This window comes from Miscanthus floridulus, chromosome 12 (genome assembly GCF_019320115.1).
Source record: "Miscanthus floridulus cultivar M001 chromosome 12, ASM1932011v1, whole genome shotgun sequence".
NCBI classification, from domain to species: domain Eukaryota; kingdom Viridiplantae; phylum Streptophyta; class Magnoliopsida; order Poales; family Poaceae; genus Miscanthus; species Miscanthus floridulus.
In genome coordinates this window covers 17,307,505-17,314,692 of record NC_089591.1, presented here as the reverse complement: position 1 = coordinate 17,314,692, position 7,188 = coordinate 17,307,505, and positions in this window count along the sequence as shown.

The window sequence follows — 7,188 nt, the reverse complement described above, 5'->3', positions numbered from 1 at the left end:
GTGGTCAACCAGTCGACGTCCCTGTGAATTGGAGCTTCCGCAAGAGATCTTTTTATTATTCCTGCTATATTTACGTGATAACTCTGTCTTATTCGTGATGTAATAAATATTTGTGATGATACTATTCATAATTTGTCAGCTTATGTGTGTGACTGATCTCTGGGCGCACATAAGATTTTGCACTCCATTTTATCCTTAAAATTGGGTGTGACAGCTGGGCCTAAATGAAATTCCTTTGCAAGGTAGAAAATACACCCAGTCAAATATGCAACCTTCACCACTGTTAGAAAAGCTAGACTGGGTTTTTACTACTAAGAGTTGGACTATTTCATACCTAAACACCACTATCAAAGCTTTTGACATGACACCTTCTGATCATACTCCCAGCCTAGTCTTAGTTGCTACCTCTATCCCTAAGAGTAAAGTTTTTAGATTTGAAAACTATTAGCTGCTTAGTGATCAGTTCACTGAGATTCTGTCTAAATTGTTTGGCAGCTCTTGTCAAAAATGGTGATTATGCCAAGATTCTAATAGCAAAATTTAAGAATCTGAGAAGAAAACTGAAAGAGTGGCAAGCATCCAGAATAGGTCCAAAAACTTTGATTGAAAACACTAAAGCATCCCTGCAACTCATGGAAGTTTAGGGGACTACATAGATCTAAGTGTGGAGGAATGGAACTTTAAAGAGTTGCTTAAAAATCATTTGTTAGAACTCCTTGAGCAACAAAGAATTTACTGGAAGCAAAGAGGTGAAGCCAAATGGATAAAGTTTGGTGGTGTAGGTACAAGCTTCTTTCATACCGTGCTACTATAAGGCATAGGGGAAACTCAATTGCTGAGCTTGTTTCTAGTGAAGGGGTAGTAGTCAGTGATCACATAGGGAAAGAGCAGGTCCTTTGGGATGATTTCAAATTCAGGTTGGGCACCTCTGAATTTTCTGAGTTTACTATTAACCCAAGCTTCTTCATTCAGAGAAGCAATCATCTTGATCTTCTGGAAGCCCCATTTACCTAGAATGAACTTGATAGTATTATCAAGGCCCTCCTAAAAGATAATTCACCTGGTCCAAATGGGTTTAATAATGAATTCTTGAAGAAAAGCTAGCATGTCATCAAGCAGCACTTCTATAATCTCTGTCCGGCCTTCCACAATAATTCATTGTGCCTTAAGAGTACCAACTCCTACATCACTCTTATCCCAAAAGTTGATGGGCCAAGAACAGTTTTAGGGTTCAGGCCAATATCTCTTCTCAACTCCTCAGTCAAGTTGGTCACTAAGCTGCTTGCAAACAGGTTGCAGCCCATCATACTTCCTTAATTCATAGGAATTAATATGGATTAATCAGAAATAGAACAATTCAGGATTGTTTGTCTTGGTCATATGAATATCTTCATCTTTGCCACCATTCAAGAAAGGAGATTGTCATCATTAAGTTAGTCTTTGAAAAGGCATTTGATAAAATTGAGCACCAGGCCATGCTTACTCTGATGGAGGCCAAAGGGTTTGGATAGAAATGGTTAACATGGATGCAGGACATTTTTTCTTCGGGCACCTCATCTATGCTTCTTAATGGGGCTCTCGGGAGAACTTTCCACTGCAAAAGGAGGGCTAGGCAAGTTGACCTCTTATCCCCCTATTATTTGTTCTTTGAAGCAGATTTCTTACAGTCAATGATAAACAAGGCCAATGATATGGGCCTCTTGCAACTTCCAATACCAACTAGAGCATCCAATGATTTTCCTATAGTACAGTATGTTGATGATACACTGATTATTGTAGAAGATGTCACAAGGTATCTTTTTTCCTCAGATCATTGTTAATTCAATGAGTACTGGTCTCAGGGTAAACTTCAGCAAATCAATGATGATACATATTAATGTGTCAGATGAGAGGCTTGAAATTCTAGCCAGAACTTTTGGTTGCTCTAAAGGTAGTTTGCCCTTCACTTACCTTGGCTTGCCCTTAAGCATTGCCAGGCCAAGGGCTCAAGATTTCCTCCCAATTGTTGATAGGTGTGAAACAAGACTGACAAGAATGTCCTCTTTCTTGAATCAGGTAGGCCGTCTACAGATAACAAATGTAGTCCTCTCTTCCCTGCCCACTTTTTTCATGTGTACCCTAATTCTTCCAAAGGTTGTTATCAAGAAAATTGACAAATACAGGAAGCATTGCTTCTGGAGGGGATCAGATATAAATGCAAGAAAACCACCTGTTTACACCAAAATTTGGGAAGAAGAACGTGGGAACTCGAAGCTTCCAAGATTGTGTCATCAAGGAATAGATTGCATAAGGATCGATATCAGCTGATTTAGATGCGGTGCTAGGATCAGCTCTCTTCAGATGACATCAGCAAATAACATCAATGAGCTATGGTTGGCGTCAGAAAAATATGTCAGACTCTACAAAAAAGGAAGATTAGGGTCCAAGTTATCTTAAGTTAGGAATGTTTTCTTTTATTCCAAAGAATGTAATGAGTCGTATTGGAGTAGGATTCATGCTTAGGTTCTGGCTATAAATATTAGACCCTAGCTATTGTAAAAAGCATCCTAAATCAATCAATACCAATTACATTTTCTGGCTTCACGCCAACCCTTAGGAGTAGGAGTACTGTAGATCTCGACGAGTTCTTCAACAAGCAAGGCTGCATCGATCCGGACGACCTCTAGCTTGTCTGTAAGTACCGTCATGGCTTATATTCTTGTTTGTAAGGCTGCATTGGTCTGGCTGACTCCTTATGAGCTCTAGTATAAGTTAGTTATCGATCCTTATCTAGTTCAGGTATGGCTACATTGGTTAAGTTCGATCTCCACTGCTTTAATTAGATTAAGGTCAAGTTATCAGCTCTACCTAAGGGTGGCATCCTTTAGGTAGATTTATTAAGTTACCGATCTTGCTGATGTTCTTGTTGTCATTAGTTTCAGCAATATCAACCTGCCTGATTGAGATCAATCTAGATCGGCCTCACATCCTTTAGTCCATCGTTTATTTTGTCACATTGCGATGGTTCTTACTTTAAACGACGGATTATGTTTTATTGGCTATTCTACTTTGATCTTGATTATGCATAGTATGCGGTCAAAGCATGTCTGATCTTGAGAAGGTTTGCTAGCTAGTTGAATCTGGTCTATAGCTCGCTATTATGGCTGTAACAATCGAATCGATCCCCATTATTAGCACTTTAAATCGGAGTATATTGGTTGGTAGATTTGCTTTCGACCAGGCGTGACCTTGACTGTTTGCTATGCATGCATCGGCTAAATAGCCGATCGCCTGTACTTTAACACTTATATTGTGTCTTCATGACTCTATTAAATGTTAATAGATCTGTTTATTTTAAAGGATTGACTTGTTGTCTTTATCATTGCTGCCATCGATCCGATCGAACCCCACTATTAACGATAACAGGTTAGATCTAATGAGTTTATAGATTTGTTCATATTGAATAGTCGATTGTTCACATGCTATAATTCCTTTTCTACCTGAATCGGTTGTTTTAGCTTATTTGCCTATGCTTTCACAGATATGGCATGTTTTCATGAATCTGTTGAAGTATGGTCGGTTCTATGGATTTTCTGGTTCTAGACTATTATCATCATCATAGCTGCATCGATCCAGTCGAACCTCACTGTTGATGGTAATAGATTAGATCTAGACGGTTCATAGATCTATTTATATCAAAGAGTCGATTGTTTGCATGCCATGTCCCTTCTCACCGGATTCATTGGCTTTACACCACGTATTAATAAAAATCTAATTTAGCTAGTGATGAATCTTTGACGCATACACGCTAATAGCTCAAGGGAAAGGATCATAAAAACTAGGTGCATTGTATTCATTACTATAAAATTGATCATGACCTATGAGCTTTACAGTCCTTAATAGTCGATTTCTTCTTGTATCAGTTGTTTTAGTCGATTTTCCTGTCTGGCTGCTCCTGAAGCGGCACACTTAGAACTATTTCGGCAAAATCGGCATGTTCCACCCTAAATTACTGATAAACTTTCTCTCCTTGTAAATTGTAGGTCAAATAGAATGGGACGCCCTTAGGAATTCGCTGGGTCGACTGGTCCTACATTGAAGCCAGGCAGATCTCTAGATCATTCTGGCTTGCTGCGTGTCCACCCGGCGTAGCTACCATGTTTTTGCGCCGACACGCATTCTAGCACGCCCGATGGGACCCCACAATTGTCATGGCAACTCACAACAATGAGGACATTCTTATGGTGCCTTATGAAGACCTACCTGATGAGGATATAGATGTGATCAGTAAAGCTATAGAAGAATTTTAGAATAAATGTTTGTTGTCCTACACCAAGACACGTGACAATAAAGTTGTTTAGAAATATCCACTACAAAGAGTTTTGATGCATGGGCAGTTGCATACAGACGAAGCTGATGATAGACATTTCTTCATAGATGCTGTAAACAAGTCTTTTCATGATGTCATGTTGAACCATAATACAACTTTCTTGAACACCTTCCACAATACCATGAAAGAGGTGTTTCATGGATATCCAATTGATCAGGTTAGGCCGGCTTATTACAACATTCCACATCCGTCGACTTAGGGGACTAATCAAGCTGGTACTCTCCATCAAAAAGCAGCACTAACTAGTAATGATGATTTACAGGCAGTTCAGAGCTCATCTGAGCAAGTTCAAGGCACCACTATTAATCAAATACAAAATAATCCTGGATCATCAGTGCAGTATGTGCAATAGCCGATGGAGCAAGTTTTGAATCAAATGGTTAATTTTAGCACATCAGGCCAAATACCATCATCGGCTCAATAAATAGTGCCATCAGTTCAAAGGATTCATAGAGATATAGATCCTAACATCTACAACTAGAGATTTCAAGCAGCAAATCAGCAAAGGACCCAACAAATAGAGATTCCACAAGGATATCATTATGGCACAGATTACAATACCTTTCATATGATTCCAAATCCAGGGTATCAGGGTACCCAAAATTTTAATCCATAGATGGGTCAACAATTACAGAGAAATCTAGATTCAAATGCTGATGAGTTATTGCTCAGAGTGACCGAGATGATGAAGAATCAGTTCATTTTGAAACCAAAAGGGCAGACCTTTTCATACAAACGTCCATATCCAGAGTGGTATGATTTGGTCGCTCTTCCTACAAATTACTGGCTCTTGGAATTTGTTAAGTTCACTAGTCAAGATAGCACAAGTACAATAGAACATGTCAGTCGGTATCTTACACAATTGGGCGAAGCATCCATTGAAGAGGCTCATCGAGTTCGTTTCTTCTCCTTGTCCCTATCAGGACCAGCCTTCACTTGGTTTTCATCGTTGTCAGTTAATTCTATTGCCCATTGGACTGACCTAGAGAAGAAGTTTTATACATATTTCTATACTAGGATAGGAGAAAAGAATATCATAGATTTGACGACCATAAGGTAGAGAACTAATGAATCGGGTGTCGAGTTTCTTCAGAGGTTCCGAGAAACCAGAAATTTGTGCTTCTCATTGAATCTAACTGATGATTAGCTAGCTACTTTAGCCATTCAAGGAATGTTGCCAACATGGAGAAAGAAGCTGCTTGGGCAAGAGTTTGACAATTTAGGTCAGTTGGCTCAACAAGTGGTAGCACTCAATAGCTAATTCCAAAATATGCGTAGAGATACCTGATTCTAGAAGAGTGCCGCAATTGCCGAAGCCTATAATCCATATTCAGTTGATAATAGTGATGAGGACGATGAAGAAGAAGGGATTGCTGCAGCCGAATGGAATTGGGGTAAGAAGACGGTGATGGTGTCAAATCCTTGGGGAAAAGGAGTTGAGGAGAGCTATGATTTCAACATCACAAAATTAGACAAGCTCTTTGATTTCTTGCTTGAGAGAGGATAGATCAAGTTGCCCACCAATCATGTTATGTTACCTCTTGATCAGTTGAAGAAAAAAAGTTTTGCAAATTTCATAATGCTACTTCTCATTCTACTAACGAGTGTAGAATGTTCCGACAACATATACAGAGGGCTATTCAGCAAGGAAAGCTTAAATTTGATGCACCTTGGAAAGATGAAAGTTGATGATAATCCTTTCCCAAGAGATCAGAATATGGTCGATGTTAAGTTGCTCAAAGGAAAGACTAAAGTCCTAACATCAACTGGGGCAAAAGAAACCAGGACCGTTGATCCAAATATGCAAATATCGGCTAACGAATATAGAGATATCAAAAGGCGTCATGACCAACAAAAGAGCTGATATGAGTAGGAAGAGACGTCAAGGAACAGGGTCATAAAGTTGCATGTCACATCTCGAATTTTATTGAATAAATGGCAACGATAGAAGGAAAAGGATTATCAGCGTTGGTTAGAAGAGAAAGAATAACAGCGTCAACAAGAGGAAGAGAGGTATGAAAGAAAGCAAGCTAAATCACATTGGAATTGTCCTTTCTTCAGACATTGTTGGAATGAAGGTTTAAAATTGCCTACTAGAAATAATTGCCTAGAGTGCAGTGAGCAATATTGGGAGTTTAGGCAATCTCAAGCCAACCGCCGGTCTATCCATGCTTGAGATGAGTATCATCATAATAATGTGGATCAGTGCTTAAAAAATAGAAGTGTTCATGATCGGCTTGGGAACAAATTGTTGATCAAAATTGGGCTGATTATGAAGAAGGTAATGAGGAAGAGTATGTTTGGCAGGAAGGGCAATGGTGCCCAGGAGGTTTGATAAGAAGCCAGAAAAGAAGGGTACAACGCCTAAGGAATAGAGAGCTAGAATAGGCTCAAGCATCTGGTAGTCCTCAAGTGTGGCCTGCTAAACAAACAGCCGATAGGGGTCAACCATCGGCTAATATTCAAATGATTTTTCTGTTGCCGTCAGAATTCAGAGCTCCAGCTAATCAAGAAGTTTATTTAGATTTTGATAAATAGGAATATGAGGAGATAGTTGCCAAGTTGACAGTGATAAAGCAAGCTATATTCGATAAGCCAGTCAAGCATCGGCACTTAAAGGCTTTATATGTAAAATGTTTCGTTGATGGGAAGTCGATGAGCAACATGTTGGTGGATGGAGGTGCTTCTATTAATCTTATGTAGTATACTACTTTTCGCAAGCTTGGCAAGGGACCAAGAGATTTGATTGAGACTGACATGATGCTTAAGGATTTTGGGGGTAATGCATCCAAGACCAGGGGGTAATAAACATTGAATTA